This window comes from Pinus tabuliformis, chromosome 7 (genome assembly GCF_031772625.1).
Source record: "Pinus tabuliformis cultivar Carrire ecotype Pingquan chromosome 7, CPIR1, whole genome shotgun sequence".
NCBI classification, from domain to species: Eukaryota; Viridiplantae; Streptophyta; class Pinopsida; order Pinales; family Pinaceae; genus Pinus; species Pinus tabuliformis.
The window spans coordinates 1,366,046,951-1,366,067,296 of NC_142293.1; the positions used below are offsets into that span (position 1 = coordinate 1,366,046,951).

The window sequence follows — 20,346 nt, forward strand, 5'->3', positions numbered from 1 at the left end:
TGATTAACAATATCATGCAGACAGTACGTATATAAATCTGTTGAAGTCATTCATGTTTCTCGATATTTACGTAAAAAGCTTGCATTAAATTATATGATAAAGTTTACGCAGCAGTTTATATCATTGTAAAAGAAAACATTTTTTAATTTAATTATAAATGATTGAGTTATTATTTTTCCACATCATTCTTAATAAAAATTATATAGTATTTCATTAATAAAAAGATGAACCAATCATTCACATGATGTTTAATCATAATTGTGTCAGAGTGCATTTTCTTGCGAGTCTTTCCATTCCTGTTTAGTCATTAATTTTGCCTGACAGCCTCCAAGATTATATTTAATTCTCGCAAACACTTCGGTGGGACACTGTCGAACGTTCCAAGATACAGAGATGGGGTCTCTATCGAGAACGAAGTTGCCACCAAACTTCTTGCACCCAACGGGCATTTCGCTACGTGGCCACTCCGGGAGGCTTTAAAATTTTACAGGAAAAGAGGTTGTGGATCCGTCCTGGGACAAATATTACGAGGCTCGACTGTATATAAAATCTAAACCTGGGATAATAAGAAATAGTAACGATGGATCCAAACTCTGGAATATCCATTGACTGTATATATATTATTTATAATTTTCTTGGGGTTATGTAAGTTTTAAGAGTGTTTTTCTTTTAGTATTTTTTTTCAAGTAAGAAAAAAGCCCGATGTATATATTATATGAGTAGTAAATTATATAGGTCATCTTTCATATACATTTATACATGCTACAAAGTTAGTAAGAATAACTCTCAAGATATCAAAAGCAATTTGTTACAACCTAGAGCCAGATATGTATTTTGAGCAACATAGACTACATATAGAGCAAGATATTGTATTTGACTGAAAGCAGAATATACAAAAGCAGATATTGCAAGAAATATATAGGATGGAACATCATTTGTTGCTGCAATGATAGTCCACCCCATGAAGTCAAAATGAATTCATTGTACAGCTTGTAGCATTTAAGTGCTTGTGCTGAGAATAAAAAGTTTCATACACAAAATTCAGTATATCTATGGATCACACTTTTGTTCTGCATATCACCATCTAGCGGGAGCTGTAGGAAGCTCCTCATGCTTATGCCCAGTGGCCAGGCAAGAATCTTCAAATAAAAACAACAAAAAAACATCAACATTCCTGTTTTCAAAAAATTGATGCAAACAGCGAAATGTTTAAAACAGATTTGGGAAGTTGTCCATGTTGAATATGGACTGTTCCCATGTGATCTCTAAATGTCATTCATCATTGTTTTCTTGTAATCCTTTGTTTTTTTTTACAATGTATCAACATCTTTGTTATAACCTCTTTTAATGTGTTGAATTGTGTAATTGCCCTGAGTTATTCTTTTAGTATTATTATGTAGGTTTGTCAATAGTTCTTTTATTATATATATATATATATATATATATATATAAATTATATCATTTTATATAGATTGATTGGATTTAATGGTTAAGAATATGTATTTTAGGTTATAAATTAAAAACCAGAGGGGTGGAATATGCATGTTTTTGTAGATTTAGTAGTCAAATAGCTGTGTGGAAATGGATCTCTTGTCCTACAAACAAGAAAACTTTATACACCAATTTGGTGTCTAACTTGATGGTGACTTCAAAATTAGATAATAATAATAATAAAATTAAAAAATTAAAAATCAATCCATAAGTGTTAAATTTATCATCAAGAAAGAAATAAAAAAAATTCAATTATGAGGTTCTAATTTTGTAAAATCTTGAATTTATAATAAGAAAACCTGGAAAAATTCGACTCCACAGGTGACATGGGAACCCCGAGGTGACCATTGGAAATCTAAAAGATGAGATTTGGTTGGAAATGTTGTTAGTGTTGGGGATTGTTTGTTTTTTCGGACTTATTATTAAAATTATACAGAAAAGATTAATATGGCACCTGCCCAAAGATGACACACAAATAAAGAAATGTTGCTGAGACAGTTTGTTCATTGTTCATATTTTCTGCTGACCCGTGTGAGATTTCAGTGGACACTGAATATGCAGTTGGTGTTGGTGTTTTCGTTTTTTCTTCATACAATTTCGGAGCCATGAGATTATGGGACCTATTTATAATATGTTTTTAGAAGGTTCTGTGTAGGGGATGAAAGCGTATGTTTTTTAAGGTTGCATTAACAGTTTTTTTCTCGCTGGCTGGCAGTTCGTTCTGGTGCTGGGTATTCGAGTTTCCCGCATTTGATCGTGGGTCGCGTTTGATCGTGGGTCATGATAGACACTGCACATAGATTTATTAGGATTTTAATAATTGGTGGTCATTGTTTTAGTGTTGGGTGGTCATTGTTAAAATAAGATAATTATTTCTGTATAAGGAGTTAGCTAAAAAATACTCTAGTCAGTTAACAAGAGTGATTGCATGATTGAGTGTTTGAGTGTTGAGTCAAGTGAGTTAAGTGGTAGACTACTTTGAGTGTGAGATTGCATGTAGTTGCATGTCAAGATATTTTAGGCAGTTAGCTAGTTGGAAAAGGTTTAAATACCCTTCACCATGTTCATTGTAATCATTATGTTTTGTGTGATCAATAGAAGAGTAGCAGCTCATGTTTTATGTGTGAATTGTGTTTTTTGTCTACTCTACCTTTCCAACAAATTGGTATCAGAGCAAGTTTACAAATTAAATTGCAAACTCTGATAAAAAAAAGAGCATCCACAGCCGCAGTCTGCAGAGTCCCACTATTTGAAGAGTATCAAAAGTTTTTTGGCATCATAGCCACCGCCGTGAACAATAGACCTTACAAAACCACAACAGAGCCAACGAGGTAGAGAGCCTGCAGCCATAGCTTGCAGCACCAAAGTGCATGAAGAGTTAGCTAAAAATAGAGAGTCATTTAACTGAGTGATTGCATAATTGAGTGTTGAGTCAAGTGAGTTAAGTGATAGACTACTTTGAGTGTGAGATTGCATGTAGTTGTATGTCAAGATATTTTAGGCAGTTAGCTAGTTGGAAAAAGTTTAAATACCCTTCACCAAGTTCATTGTAATCATTATGTTTTGAGTGATCAATAAAAAAGCAGCAGCTCATGTTTTATGTGTGAATTGTGTTTTGCCTTTTCTGCCTTTCTAACGAAATGGTAACAGAGCTACAAAATAACCATCAAAAATTCTGTAAAGGCAGCCTCCAAATTCAAAGGTCGAAAGTTTCAGCGTAGCCATTGAGCGATAAGCCGTAGGTGGTCGGTTGTTGAGAAATCAGCCATCGAATTATTTTGGTATTAGAGGTTCGCAGCCCTATACATCGCTAGCTGAAATGGTAACTGGGTCAACCACAATTTCCGTTGGTGGAATGCGGTTTGAAAAAGTCAATAATATCGCTGGTCACGTGGCCTCACCACGAGTGCAGAATTTTTAACGCGGTGTGTATAACCTCTTTAAAAGCTCACGGCATTTAATGTTGAATAGGTTCTTAAACCAAGTCACTTAAATTTTATAAGTGGAGTGGGAATTCTTTTAATACATTGAGTGGGAAAGATTATGATGCGTGGGCCATTAAGATGGCGACCACGTTGCAGACACATGATGTTTGGGATTATGTGAAGTTTGGGTTTTCAAAACCTATGGACAAAGAAGAAGAACAAACTCTCACTAGTGCAAAGAGAGAACAATGGAAGAAAAACAAGAAGAAGAATGCATATGCATTGCAGTTTATTCAACAGGGAGTGGACCTGGTAGTGTTCCAGAAGATTATGACAGTGTATTCAACAAAAGTAGCATGGGATACTTTGGCAACAAACTATAAAGGTATGGCCAAATTCAATATTGTTAAGTTGCAGAATACTAGGAGAGGTTTTGAAACTCTGCAGATGAAGGAGACAGAGGACATCGATTCTTTCATGAATCGGGTCATAATTGTTGTAAATCAATTAAAAATTTATGGTGAAGATATAAAATATCAAAGAGTGGTTGAGAAGGTCCTCTAATCTTTTTCTACCAAATTTGATGTTGTGGTAGCAACCATAAAAGAAACCAAGGATTTGGCATCATTGATAGTTGATGAGATTATGAGATCACTTCTATCCCATGAAGCAATGATAGACAGAAATAAGGATTCCACTTTAGAGACCCATTTCAAAAGTCAGGTTTCTATTTCAAGAGACAAAGGTCGAGACAGAAGTAGAACGAGAGGCAGAGGACGAAGCGGAAGATATGGTGGTTAGAGAGATGACCGAAAAGAGCATGAACATGCAACTGGAAGCAACTACAAAAGATTCAACAATAATAAAAGAGTTGACAAATCAAAGGTGAGATGTTATTACTGCAATAAATTTGGTCATTTTTCTCGTGATTGCAGGAAAAAAATAGCTGAACAAGGGAACTAGAAAGCTAATTTCACTATAGAGAGTACTAACTCTATGTTCCTAGCTTTCCATACCATGCATGAACCTTCTGCTAGTGTCTGGTTGTTAGACAGTGGTTGCAGTAACCACATGACAGACAACAAGGATTTGGTTGCAAATTTCGATCAATCTATCAAAACAGAGGTAAAGTTGGGGACTGAAAAGACTATGGAAGTAGATGGCAAAGGAGTGGTCAACATTCTTACCAAGTAGGGGGAGCCGAAGACAATCTTAGAGGTATATTATGTTCCTAGTCTTAAACATGATTTGTTAAGTGTTGGTCAATTCACACATAAAGGATACAAAGTTATCTTTCAAGGTCAAGAAGTTGTTATATATGTCAAGCTCCCAAGTAGGCAACTGATAGCAAAGGTGTAGATGATAAGGAACAGACTCTTTCCTCGAATTTTGAATTACAGTGGTCAGGTGAGTTCTTTTACGGTTGCATGTTATGATGATTATTGGTTATGGCACTTTCGATTTGGACACTTGCACTTTTCTGGTTTAATATTGTTGCAACAGAAATAGATGGTCAGAGGATTACCTCCCATCAAAGAGCCTGCTAGTACTTGTGAGTGTTGCATCTTGCGAAAACAACACCGTGAAAGTTTTCCAAAGGGAGTTGCATACAGAGCAGAGTAACCTCTTGAGATAGTGCATACAGACTTGTGTGCTACTATGAGGACACGATCGATTGGTGGAAGTTGTTACTTCCTCACTTTCATTGATGACTACAACAGAAAGACTTGGGTTTACTTTTTGAAGCAGAAGTATGAAACTTTTGCAAAGTTCAAAGAATTCAAAGCCTTAGTAGAGAACCAAAGTGATCGACAGATCAAGGTATTGAGGTCATATCGTGGTGGAGAATATGAGTAAAAGGTATTCCATGATTACTGCAAACAACATGGGATCAGAAGACAGTTTACAACCAGGTACACACCGCAACAGAATGGTGTAGCAAAGAGAAAGAATAAGACAATTATGAATATGGTAAGAAGCATGTTGAAAGGAAGAAACTTGCCTAATGAGTATTGGGCAGAAGTAGTTGCATGTGCTATTTATGTGATCAACATATCTCCTACAAAGAGTGTGATGAACAGAGTACCAGAACAAGAATGGTCAGGTATGTATTGCAACGTATCTCATCTCAGAGTATTTGGATATGTTGCTTATGCACATGTGCCTAAGGAGTTAAGAGGCAAATTGGAAGATAAAAGTGAAAAAGTGGATGATAAAAGTGAGCAATCAAAAGCTTACAAATTGTATAACACTGTCACAAAGAACACCATAATTAGCAGAGATGTTGTGTTCAAGGAACAAGAGTCATGGAATGGAACTATAGACAAAACAGTTGATGCAAAGTGCCACTGATGGAAGAAGATGATGTAGCAGAAAAAAAGCAGCAAGAATCACAGGTGAAGACACCAAACAGAGACACACCAACAAGGACTCTAAGATTTTCAGAGCAACATGGATCCTCAAGCAGATCAACAGATCAAGATTCTCCCAGCAATCAATCAGGTGATGAATTAAGCAATGGTAAGAGAAAGATGAGAAGTTTGAAAGATATTTATGATGATTTGGATGTTAGTTCAAATTTTTGCATTGTTGTCATTCCAACTTTCTTCATTTGAATAAGAAATCAAAGATGAAAATTGGGTGCAAGCAATGGATGAAGAAATTAAAGCTATTGAAAAGAATGACACATGGGATTCAGTTGATTTACCAAAGGAAAAAAATCTCATTGGTGTGAAGTGGGTGTATAAGAAAACGTTGAATGAGAAAGGTGAAATTGACAGATTTAAAGCAAGACTTGTAGCAAAAGGATTCTCGCAGCAACCAGGAATAGACTTTGGAGAAACGTTTGCTCCGGTAGCCAGATTGGATACTGTAAGAGCAGTTCTAGCCACAACAGCTTAGAACAAGTGGAAAGTATATCAGATGGATGTGAAATCAACCTTCTTGAATGGAATTCTAGAAGAAGAAATTTATGTGCAGCAACCTCCAGGATATGAAGTTGAGAGTAATGAAGACAAAGTTTACAGGTTGAAGAAAGCGCTCTATGGACTGAAGCAAGCGCCTAGAGCTTGGTATAGCAGAATCAACACCTACATGATTAAGAATGGATTTTTCAGAAGCAACATTGAGCCTACCTTGTACACAAAGTGTTATAGACATATTTGGGCACTGCAACCCCAATCATATACGTCCATAAACCAAGGGCTTCTAAGCCCCTAAAAGTGTTGTTTCATACCCTAAAGGAGCAAGGTCAGCTCATTACATCATCTCCTTGAAATTTTCCATGAAAAATTACTCAGAACTGGTCAAAGCAGGACCATACAGACTGCCCAGTGCTAAGGGTGCGATGCATCTCACCTGCCACATGCAAAAAGTGCGATGCATACTGGAAAGCCCTTTTGTAGGGTGCGATGAATGAGAGCAGACAAATGGCACAAGCAGTTTGCTAGGTGGAGACCCTGAGAATCTTCTAGAAGCTTCTCATTTGACACTTGCCTCTCTGAATTCGCCCAAGGATGAGTAAGAGATCATGAAATCTCCAAGTGGAACCAAGAATTATCAGAGAGATGACACTAATCAAAATCCCAGAAGCTGAGTCACCCCCCTGTAAACATCTATATATGGATTCCTCATCCCAGAGATCTAGAGGCTGGAATTTTGTAATTTGCAAAGAAGTGTTGTTGGTTTCTCTTTGAAGACATTTTTGGGTGATTTTGCTTTGTATGAGGTGAAGAGGGATTTCATGCTAGGAGGATGGCAATGGGTCAGACCAAGTGGTTGTAATTCTCTCTTCTACTACTTCTATCAATAAAGCTATTTGAGTTTTCCTCCATATTCTTGTGTATCTCTGAATATTGTGTTGATATATGCATTTGTATGGTCAATATATATCTAATCCCATATTGTATACAGTGATAGATCTCTATGCTTTGATGGTATTATGCTGCTTTGACTTTACAGGTGCTCTTTGAAGTGGGACAAGTAAGGAAGGAGTGCAAGATTCTACCAAAGGGGAAAGGAAACAAGCAAGGAGCCAAACGAAAGACTGAGGTTGGTACTCTCTGCTTCTTTCTCATCTATCTCTCGTAAAGGAAAACACAAGTGACTTTAGTTTGTTTGTTTCTAAGATAGCTACCCGTCTTAGTGGGACTAACAGCTCACTAGTTTTCCCGATAACAAAATGGCAACTCCGCTGGGGAACGAATAGTTTGATTGCTTGTCTCTATTGGTTTGCTTCATAAACTATAAACAGTGCCTGAAGTTAAGCAAGCTAGCCTTCAAACTGCATTTGCTATGCAAGTGCAAAGTAGATCAACACTACTTCAGTCAATCTCCGGGTTTGTTTATGAACTGAACAATTGACTTGCAAACATCCTAAGTGCCCTAGAGGTAGCTCAAGTAACTGCATTAGATCAACCCCTATACTTTGTATTTACTGACTATCATTAGCTCGGCCAAAATCCCTGAACTAAGCTGCAAACTATGACCAAAAACTAAGTTAAAGTCTCGTCACTGGACCATCGCACTGTCTCCTTTTGGTAGAATAGATGCATCGCACCTCCCGTGTGCAGTAGGTGGGGTGCATCCCTGTTTCCCTGTGTTACAGGTGCGATGATCAGGTAAGACTGTTTCTGCCTCCAGATTTTGGTTTTTTCTTCACTGTCTTCAGCTTTATTCAGGAGTTTTGCTATCTGTGATCAGTAAACCACTGTGGAAACCCCCTTCCTTTGCATTATTCAGCCTCCATTGTACAAAGAATTGTGAATGTTTTTATGTATTTTTCGCCATTTACAATTCTCCTTTACAAAATAGTAACTTAGTCGAACTGTCGTCTTTTGATTTGAAAGTGTCGCAAGTGTCATTTTCAGACAAAGAAAAGAATCCTCCTCTTTTTGATAGTCGATTACACTGTTACTCTTGTATTTGATCTGAATTAATAGAATTTCAAGTGTCGAAAGTAGTTTTCAATTCAAAATCGCAAAGTGTCGTCTTGCCTTCCTTTCGTTTTTTGAAAAGAAAATCGTTAGTAATGTCGCTTTGAAAGAAGAGATACTTCAAATTTGTATTTAGCATTCTTTTTGTCATTCACACATTAAGAAAGAGGAAAACAAATACATGCATGTGCATTTGCATTTAGACTGCTTGTTGATTTTGATTTAGGACAGTGCATCTAGTGTGTGCTCTCTGCTCTATGTTGAAAGGATTTCACTTCTCTTTTCTTAGTAACTAGGATTTTCATTGCAAAAAGAAGAGTAAACGACTATTTATCATCTTAGATTGCATATTTAGGAGTTGTATATCTACATCACGCGGTGAACCTTAAAGGAAAACTTCTTAAGAAAGTTCAATTGTAAAATAAATTCAATGAACATAAAAACACTTTGGAACCTAATGCACAACATCTAGAAGTCTAGGCTAGAGACATATTCCAGCGTTGTAAAGGCTGGTAACTGTCGCTCTCATCGTAGGTTGGGTGATTCCTCCTCTTTGAGATGACAAGTGCTAGTACGAGCTTGTGCTCCCACATACCGTCGAGTATATATTGGGAGACCACAATAGGCTATATCCTTTATCTTTAAGAAGCCATGTCTGCTACCCTATCGATGGCAATGCATTGAACACAACATTCGGGAAGATTGAGTACCGTACTGTAAAAATTATTCTACAGTTTTGCGATTGGTTTGGTAATCCCTCTGTCTAGATTTCCAGAGTAGTCTCTTTCATTCCTTTTTAGACTCCTTAAAGGAAAAGGTCCATCTGAGCACTTATCACTTCAGGCTCATTAAAAATCGAAGGCGACTAGAGTCATCTTTAGCTTTTTCTTGACTCTTAAAAATTGAAAAAGCAAGTTGTGTCAAAGCGTCTAAAATTTATTTTAAACCGAATAACGTCACTGTTCCCTCATTGATATTAGGTTGAGAAAATGGAGTCCACCAATCAAGGATTTCCCCTCGGGGAAAATCATAGCCCTTTCTCCTCTTGGGGAGATGTTGGTGCACCTCATATGGCCACATTGTCCCTTCTAGGATTGACAATTGGCCTGCCAGTATGGATTTTTTCGACCTCTATCATTCAAAGCACCATGATTCCTGAGCAATCGAATCAGCAACTAGATGATACTAGAGTTGCCCCCCAACCTTCTACTTCGTTTGTTTCTCCCTCTCCTTCTTCTTCTTTGCTTGGTGAAGATAGTAAAACTAAAAACCAAGTAACTGAGAAGAAGAAGAAAGGGAAGGCGAAGAAGAAGAAGGAGCCAACGGCAAAAAGGGGCAACCGTACATCGTCTAGCGAAAATCCACACGCTGCACCATCAAAACCTAAATCTCCATGTGTCATCTGCAAAGGGGACCACTATCATCGAGATTGTCCTTGCATCCCATGGACCTTAAGGGACTGGTCTCCCGCTTGCACAATCCGGTGTCGTCAACCTTTGATGATCATGTTGAGAGTACTCCGTCAAGTAGTGAAAACGAAGTCACCGGACAAAAAGGAAGATCTAAATTTCCTTGCAGATTGTGTGAAGGCGATCATGCCCTCCACCATTGTCCCTTCCTGGACGAAGCTAAAAGAGTCTTGGATAACCATCCTGCATCATCGCAGCGACTTCCTCCTTCATACAAGAAGCTCTTGCCGAGTCCATTTCTAGTTGAAAATCCTACTGACACACCTTTGTTATCGATCGAAGCACCTATCATCGAAGGTAAACCCTGTGAGTCCACATCGGACCAAACTCAACAGGTCGAGATGGCAGTCAACCCCATCCTGTCTTTAGAGGATTTACCTTCAGATGATACAGTCACCAAAAAGAATGAGAACGACACCGTTCAAATTCTTTTGATAAACACAGACTCCGATGAACATGGGGGCAATCTGCCCGTTCCTTTATCGTGGGAAGGAAGTTCATCAGAGGTGTATCTGACCGTTTATTCAGTCCCACCTCCAAGCAACCTAGTCATCTCCTTCGATTGGAATCTACTAGGCAAGCCCCGTCTACCATCTAATGTACCATTCCGAATCATAGTGCAAACTTACAGAATGGTCATGGTTGGTACCATCATAGATGAAGGGGCTTTCGTGAGTATCCTTTCCTCAACTGCTTGGAAAGCGCTTGGTTCGCCATCGCTTTTGCCTGAGATGCGAAATCTGATAGGCTTCGACAAAGGATCCAATCGACCGTTAGGGATCCTTCCAAATTTTCCTATAACTTTGAGAAGGAAAACTATTTATCTGAACGTAATGGTAGTCCAGGGACCTTTAGATTACAATCTACTCCTTGGGCACGACTACATTTATAGCATGGGAGCTATTGTTTCCTCACTCTTTCGAGTGATGTGTTTTCCGCATGCAGGAAGAATGGTCCAGCGCGTAGACCAGCTTTCATTCCCCGGTTCACACATAGCTAAGAGTCAAATTCCATCCCTAACAACTCTTTTTGCACAAGGAATGTCTCATCAATATCCAATCTGTCCACCTGATGAGCGCAAGTGATTCGGTGGTTGTGACTGAAACCCAGGGGGCATGCACCCTGGTCTGCTTCGGCAGGAAAACTTCCGGTATAGGGTAGGTTTCCGCGGAGGATATATGACTGTTCTAACACACCCGTCTGTTTGGGAAAATGGGATTAGACTGGAATAAGATACCTCCATCAGAAGGTATGCCTTTCCTGACAGAACAAATGTTCTGTCTGCAAATTGAAGGGTAACCTGGAAACTCTACTTCGCTATACCTGGGGGCATGCAAACCCTTTTGCATGAAAGTGAAAAGCAACCATTTATTTTCTTATTTTGTAGATTCTTAACCCTTTAAACTCATAGGATTGGTCGTTCCTAGCTTACCTAATAAAGGGAGTCGGAGCAAAATTTCGAATGGTGCAAGCTCCCTAAAAAATGAACCTATCGATGAGACATCCTTATTATACGACTGGCACGAGCAGTTTTACGTGAAGTTGAAGCTCGTTAAAAAGAAACCTAGCAATGAGCATATGTTCCACCAGAGTTTAAGCTCGTTAAAAAATGAACCCACCTTCGGTAAATAACCAGTGCGATCGCATTATTATCAGCTTTTGAGCCTTGGTCATGTTCTTACCATCACCTCCACTCTTTTTTTAGCCGATCATATGCCTCTGTTTGATTGTTTACCCCTTTCGAGGAACAGTTGCGACGAGTGATCCCATTAGCCACCTTTTTCACACTGTCGTGATTAAAAAGTTCCAAACATTACCTGGAACCAACTACTATCCGAAAACATCACTCGTTCCTCAAAAAACGAGTCTCCTTTAAGCTCTTTTCATCTGACTCGTAAAATATGAAAAGATTGTCGAGCAATTGGCCTCTCCAGCTCGTTAAAGTGATTGGAAGTGCCATCCCTCCTCTAGATTTTAATCTTTTTGGACCTGAGGGATTATTACAAAAAAATATTGAGCATTTGTCTTGTTCGACTCGTTAAAACTATCGAAAAGTCATCCCTTCTGCATTGTTTTATACTTTTTTGGACTTAAGGGATTATATTACGAAAAAGGAATATTGGAGTTTCCTTTCCATCTCTTTTCAGACTCTTTAAAATTGAAAAGAACCAAGTTATCCTTGTCGTTAAACTCGTTAAAACAATAGCGACAAACTTGTCCATTCAGACAAGAGCGAGTCTCACTGTCGCTAGGCTCGTTAAAACATAGCGACGGGTTTGCTCGAAGGGAAAATTATAGAACAAGCATATGTTATCCTCCTCAAGCTTGACAAAAATAAAGAGATACTGGTCAGAAATGACTGGGGAAAATTGGGAAGAAAACTTGAAGAAACTTTATTGGTAGTAGGTCGCTCTTGAACATGACACTTTCACTCCATCACCATGATTGAGTTGGGTTGGGTTATTCCATTCACCGTTCATATCACCATTGGTCCACCGTACCATCCACTTTTGGGGTTAATGCTACCAATCCATTTCAGTGTCGCTAATATGTTCAAGAGAAGTCGCTCAGAGAATTAACCTACCCAGCTTGTGTCTCATCCGCTGCAATACCTTCACACTTCATTCTTTCATGACCGCCACCCTGAACCTTGTATCATCAGATCGCTTTCACCTCCACAAAATCATTTTCTCTGTTCCATGTCGTAGATGTGGGGTTCAATAATGCCCTCCTACGACGGGTCACTTCTTGTCAACATCAGCGCATTATCCAAGAAGTCAACCTAGGAACAACCCTTTCAGTACTTTGAAGCTTGCATGCCTCAATGGAAAGTTTCTCACTTCCGGCAATAGGTTTACATTAACGGCCTTCAACCGAAAGATTTTGCGTGGTGTTCGACATCGACTCATGTATTCACACCACGTGAATTGTACTGCAGTACCTTGAGGGTCATCATCATCATCGGTGATTCCTCTCGCGCCTTTTCTTAATCATTGGCTGGTAATCAGGTGATGTCTTTCCATGTTCGACATTAGAACATCTTTTCACATGGACTGCCTTGTACTTTTGGGTGAAGATTGAACGAGTTTTGAAGACCTCGGATCTAGTTTCATCCATCCGGGCTGTGATATATTCAATAAAATAAAGACATCAAATGCACATCATTGTTGCACAGATAATCATCCAAACTAAGGGATGATGGCTCTACCAGAATTATCAGTCTGCACACAGACGGTTGTCTGTCCTATGTACATGAAAATGAATTTATCAAGCTGAGCACGGGAATGCCTGCCTCAGCTAGATCATGAAAATATTATGAAGATAATGTATTGTATTGTATCTTATTACAGGTCACCTTCTAGTTCGAAAAACCTCGGATCCTCATTATAAATCATTTCACCCCACATCAAAAAGATTTACAACCTCATGCTTTAGGGGGCAACTGTTATAGACATATTTGGGCACTGCAACCCCATCCATATATGTCCATAAACCAAGGGCTTCTAAGCCCCTAAAAGTGTTGTTTCATACCCTAAAGGAGCAAGGTCAGCTGATTACATCATCTCCCAGAAATTCTCCATGAAAAATTACTCAGAACTGGTCAAAGCAGGACCATACAGACTGCCCAGTGCTAAGGGTGCGATGCATCTCACCTGCCACATGCAAAACGTGTGAGGCATACTGGAAATCCCTTCTGTAGGGTGCGATGAGCGAGAGCAGACAAATGGCACAAGAAGTTTTCTAGGTGGAGACCCTAAGAATCTTCTAAAAGCTGCTCATTTGACACTTGCCTCTCTGAATTTGCCCAAGGATGAGTAAGAGATCATGAAATCTCCAAGTGGAACTAAGAACTATCAGAGAGATGACACTAATAAAAATCCCAGAAGCTAACTCACCCCCCTGCAAACATCTATATATGGATCCCTCATCCCAGAGATCCAGAGGCTGGAATTTTGTAATTTGCAAAGAAGCACTGTTGGTTTCTCTTTGAAGACATTGTTGGGTGATCTTGCTTTGTATGAGGTGAAGAGGGCTTTCATGCTGGGAGGATGGTGCATTTGTATGGTCAATATATATTCTTGTGTATCTCTGAATATTGTTTTGATATATGCATTTGTATGGTCAATATATATCTGATCCCATATTGTTTACAGTGATAGATCTCTATCCTTTGATGGTATTATGCTGCTTTGACTCTATAGGTGCTCTTTGAAGTGGGACAAGTAAGGAAGGAGTGGCGAGATTCTATCAAAGGGGAAAGGAAACAAGCAAGGAGCCAAACGAAATACTGAGGTTGGTACTCTCTGCTTCTTTCTCATCTATCTCTCGTAAAGGAAAACACAAGTGACTTTAGTTTGTTTGTTTCTAAGATAGCTACCCGTCTTAGTGGGACTAGCAGCTCTGAATAGACAATAGCTTTCCCGATAACACAAAGGTAAATGAGCATGGACAGATTTTGATTGTTTGCTTATATGTTGATGACATGATTTTTATAGGTGATTTTGACATAAATGAATTTAAATAAGCCATGATGAAAGAATTTGAGATGAGAGATCTTGGTCTGATGAGATATTTTCTTGGCATAGAAGTTGAGCAATCTAAAAAAGGAATTTTTATTTGTCAAAATAAATATTCCAAAGATTTGTTGAAAAGATTCAGGATAGAAAATTGCAAACTTGTCCCTACACCAGTTGCAACATGTACAAAGTTAATCAAGGATGATGAAGGATCAGATATCAATCCAAATTTATTCAAAAGATTGGTTGGTAGCCTCATGTATCTCACAGCTACAAGACCAGATATCATGAAAGGAGTGATTTTGATTTCCATATTTATGGAGACTCCAAAAGACACACACTAGAGTGCAGGAAAACGAATTCTGAGATACATAACAGGAACTAGAGATTGTGGCATAATGTATGCAAACACAAAAAAGAAAGAATTGATTGGATACACAGATAGTGATTTTGCAGGTAGTTTGGATGATAGGAAGAGCACTTTTGGTTTTGTGTTCCGCCTTGGTTCAGGTGTGATTTCATGGGCATCTAAGAAGTAGCCCATTGTGGCACTTTCATTAGCAGAAGCAGAATATGTAGCAGCAACATCAGCAGCATGTCAAGCAGTGTGGTTAAGAAGAGTATTTGATGGACTCAAGTAGAAACAACAAGGATCAACAACAATATATTGTGACAACACCTCAGCGACTGCACTATCCAAGAATAATGTGTTTCATCAGAAGAGCAAGCATATTGATACTAGATATCACTTTATTAGAGAACTTGTGAGTAGTGGAGAAGTTCACTTGAAGCTTTGTAAATCTAATGATCAATTGGCTGATATATTTACTAAGTCATTAGCACAAGATATGTTTGAATTTCGTAGAAGAAACTTGGGTGTTGTAAGCCTAGCTGAGACATAGATCAGCAGGAATGTTTGAGTTGTCATGAGTTATATTTTAGTTTAGCAGTCGTAATTAAGGGGGAGTGTTAAAATAAGATAATTACTCCTGCATGAGGAGTTAGCTAAAAATAGAGAGTCAGTTAACTGAGTGATTGCACGATTGAGTGTTTAAGTGTTGAGTCAAGTGAGTTAATTGATAGACTACTTTGAGTGTGAGATTGCATGTCAAAATATTTTAGGCAGTTAGCTAGTTGATGTTGGCATTATGACATAGGTTTTGTCCTTGATGGCAACTCATTCAGATGACAGATCACAGTAAAACATGTTAGCAACACAGAGTTACAGATCAAACTTCACAGAATGAAGAAAGAGAGGTATATGCAGGTTCACCATTGGCCAAGCCATGTATACACGTCGGTTCACTGTATACAAGTTGTGTATACGTATACATGCACCTTCACAAAAGGAAAACTGTGTATACCTTGGAAAACTAAGTTTTTGGTTCGAAGTATTTGGTCCATGGTACTTTGATCCATGGTATTGGTCCAAGGTATCGAGTCTGAGGTATTGACCCTAGGTATTTGGTCCAAGGTATTAGTCCTAAGTGGTTTTTGTCCATGGTATTGAGAAAGGCCTACAAACTATCAAAGGAGGAGAAGATCATTAGGCCATAGTGTGCAAGTATCGAATATATGATGAAGTGTGAGATCTAATATGCAGGTTATTGGCTTATGGCGCTGTGCTTGATCTGAACCAAGGATGAACCTTAGCGTTTGATGAAGGATAAGATCAAATGATGTATTAGGATCTTAAGGCTTGAAGTGAATTATCTTTATATGGTTTGATCATGTATCTGAATAATTGGCGCATGTTACAGTCTTTAAATATGATGATCTAGGTATGACTGAAGTCTAGAATAGTTGTAATGTTTAAATCATCATTTATAGACCTGTACGCAGCTTCACTTTAGAAAAGGAGTGCATACATGCTGGTTCTGCATATCAAAGCAACATATACATCATAAATTTGGTTTGCAAATCTGTACGTTGGTTCGCTTTGAGGAAAGAACGTATGCACGCAAGTTCGACACATGGAAGTAGGGTATACCTTATAAAATATGTTTTAGTTTCTTCTGTTTGTTGTTGCAGTGTTCTGGGTTATGGCTTGGGTTCTGGTTACTATATTCTGGTGACAACATTCTGAAAGATCAGATTGATGGGTTGTCAAAATGATTGATTGATTCTGTTGTGGTTGGTTCAAAAGGAGATTGGTTGATGCAGATATATTTGATGATTGAATGATGTTGTTGATAGATCTAGTCTGAAAATTTATGAAACATGGTCCCTGGAAGAAAAGAGAAGGTTGTAGCCTTCCGTAGGCCGGCACCTACATACTATTAAACATATCAGATAGTACAAGAGCTAGGGGGTTGTAGCTCCCTTCCAGTATAAGCTAGAGAATGAGAGAAGGTTGTAGCCTTCTGCAGGTAGAAGCCTGTGTACTGGTATAAGATTGCACTAGTACAAAAAATGTAAATATATTTTTCTTATAAAAAAGAAGACAGAGACGACAGCAGCAGATGGTTTTCACCCACATTGAGTTTCCACCTTATGTCTTGGTGTTCATGTGTGTTGCTTATGTGTGATGCTTTATTTTGCTTTTACTGCACTGTCTAATGAATTCTTGATATACTGGTTAAAGTTCAATGCATGATAATTTGGTAAATCAAAAGATCTTTGCATATACGCTGATTGCATTAAGTATAGTTGCATGTACACACTAGTTCACTAAGCTGAAGTAGTGCATACAAATTAGTTTTGAAAATTAAATTATTGATCTGATAATACTGATTCACCCCCTCTCAATATTATTTCCAATAGTTGGAAAAGGTTTAAATACCCTTCACCAGGTTCATTGTAATCATTATGTTTTGTGTGATCAATAGAAGAGCAACAACTCATGTTTTATGTGTGAATTGTGTGTTTTGTCTACTCTACCTTTCCAACGGACATTACAAATAACTGGTTTCAATCGGTAATACTACTTTTTGGAGCTTGTGGGATGGTTTTTTGAGAACTTTGTGTTCGTTTTTATTTTCTACGATCCGACTTGATTGTTATTATGGATTGATGAGGGGGGCCAAAATATATCTATCCTTTGACTGGAGGACTATATCTTTTCGGGCACTGCTTATTCCTCTTTATGCAGGAATATCTTATGGGTTTTTTTGTGTTGAAGCTCTCGGGATTGTTTTCTTTCTATTGTATTGGTTCAATTTCAGAATTCATAGAGTGGTGACTCTATAGTTTGGAGTTCGGATTGAAGGATTTCTCCAGAGAGGGACATACAATGTCCCTAAATCTTACTAGCTGTAATTAGTGTCGGTGGTTTTTTTGAGTCGGTTTTTTTCTCTTGGACATGGTCTGGTACTGCGACTGTGACGTGGATTTATGTGGATCTTTTAATGCTTTTGGACTCATCATCTGGGAAATATTCTTTCCATCTATGTAGCCATTGTTTTATTAGGCTTCAGGATTTACAAATTTGTTGGAAAGGGAGAGAAGACAGAACATAAATTCACACATAAAACACTAGTTGTTGCTCTTCTAATGATCACACAAAACATTATGATTACAATGAACCCGGTGAAGGGTATTTATCCTTTTCCAACTAGCTACTTTCCTAATATATCTTGACATGCAACCACATTCAACTAAACACTCAAAGTCATCCATCATGTAACTAGACTTGACTTAGCACTCAAATACCCAATCACTCAATCACTGAGTTAACTGACTCTCTAAATTTAGCTAACTCCACATGCAGGAGTAATTTCAATTTATAACACTCCCCCTTAATTACGACCGTATGACTCAACATGACTTAACTATCACACAAATATGTTTGTTGGTCTATGTCTCAGCTAGGCTTACAATGACTCAAGAATTTTACAATTTTGCATTTTCTTTTTCTCTCCTTCCATATTCTATATCCTTGAAATTGCTTCATTATCTGTTGAACTTTCTTGTTGTAGGCTTTATTCACTTGTTGTTGTTGCAATTTTTCTTTAACTTGTTTTGAACTTGTTCTGAAAAATAATTGGATCATGTCTTCTACAACTTCTTCTTCAAATATTCGTTTAACTATGGACTGTTGCTATAACATTACATCTTCAAAAATGGTTTCAATGCATTCATCTTTGTCTTTCATATCATTCTTTTTACTTTCATCATCAAGTACTACTATTTTTTTCCTATAATTTGCACACTCAAGATCAATATTCATCATTTCATTCAATTATTTTATTCCAACTGCTTCTTTAAGACTCACATCAATTTTTTCTATTGGTTTATGAATCCATTCTTCAATGAGCTTCAAATCTGCATCAAATTTATTAACAACCTTACTTTCAGCTTCTACTCCCATGCTATTTTGAACACCTTCATATTCAAAAACAATTTTAAAAACATCTTTCATATGACTCTCTTCAGTGAGAGCCTCCAGCTCTACGTCTGCCTTCTTTTCAACTGCATGGAGGTTTTCTTCCACTGTTATGTTGTTAGTGGATATTTTCATCAAAAACTCTTCAATCACTTTATCCTGTTCTTGATCATCAACTGCTGCTAGATGACATACTGTTTCATGAGCAGTTCCAACAGCTTCATATCTTGCTACTACAATGGCAGCTTCAACCTTCAATGTTTCATCAAACATTGTGCTTACCATATTGTCACAATCAATCCGTGTTTCAAAAAAAATACCACACATATCATTAACATAATGTTCATCCATGCATGTGTTCATTGTCAATTTCATTGACAATTTCAACTTTTCCAAATCCATCAGCTGCAACTGGATTAACCGATTCACATATAACTTTGCAGTCATCATCCACATGTGTCTCATCACAGTGAGATTCACCATCATCTCTATCATCCATTTTACAATGGATTCCTTGAGCATTTATATGCTCTTGCCCTGCTTCACGCATAGAGGCTCCAGCTTCTGTCTCAGCAATCTTTGGTGCGCGTTCTTCATCCATATGCATGCTTGCATAATGAGTTTCAATTTTATTGTCTTGATAACCATCATCCACTTTTGAGTGGGGCTCTCCAAGCTTTGTTTTCCTCTCAGAGTCTTGCTCATCTACTCTCAGATCTGTGGCTGGCTTCTTTGATTGTGACATAACTTGTTGTTGCATGTCACTCCCCCTTGCACCAAACTTTGCTTCCAAGAACTTCCATGCTTCCTTGGAAGTTGTATGGTTTTCTACCTTACACAAACACTTCTCATCCAGTTCTTGTTTTATAAAATTCAATGCTAAAACATCACATATTGCATCATATGGGTTATTAGATTCGTACTCAATTAACGCTCTAGCTCGAAGAAAAGTTAACATCTTGATAACCCAATGATCAAAATATTCACTTGTAAACATAGGAGGTGGTAGCAAATCAAAGCTACACCAATCACCCTCGATTTCTTCTTTGTCTTCTACTACACTTCTTAGTTCCTTGACTCCGGCCTGAACTTCACTAACCATGGCAATAATCTCTACCTCTTCTTTTTTATTCTTGTTCTTAGTCTTCTTCAGTCGTGCTTTATGACTCATGATTGCGGTCTTTCATTTTCTTATAGCTAATTTGCTAATTGCATGAGGTTGTCTTCCATATTTCCCCGAAAAAAATATGATTTTTAATATGCGCCCCTTAAGGCACAATCTTCACCCAAAACATTGTCATGCTTGAAAAAAAACAATTTCTTTTACAGATAGATGATCCTTTGCATAGACCTAAATTTTCTTGCAAAAAAAACCCTTTTCCCTTCTTTTATTCTCTTTAAAAAAACCACCTTCTTAAATCTTCTCCTTAAATAAGCTTTGCAAAATGTTTTTAAAAAACCACTCTTTTCCCTTCAAAATTTTTCTTATAAAATAAAACCCTTCACTATTTTTTTAATATAAAAAATCTTTTATCTAAAAGAACCTTATTTAAAAAAAATTCTTTATAATCACTCTTTCAAAAAATTGTACTTTCACAAAATCGTATGAAAAAAAAACCACGTGAGAAAATCATACCCACCTTGCTTTATGAGTTTAGAAAAGATGACGTGACTTTTAAAGCCTAC

The 20,346-nt window shown here is 37.7% G+C and overlaps 1 non-coding gene across 1 annotated transcript; it reads left to right on the top strand.

Annotated features, from left to right (window-relative positions):
* Positions 1-1,891: 1,891 nt before the first annotated feature.
* LOC149252680 (U6 spliceosomal RNA) lies at positions 1,892-1,995 on the top strand. Its single transcript, XR_016267756.1, has one exon. It is a non-coding gene; the product is annotated as a U6 spliceosomal RNA (small nuclear RNA).
* The last annotated feature ends 18,351 nt before the right edge of the window (positions 1,996-20,346 follow it).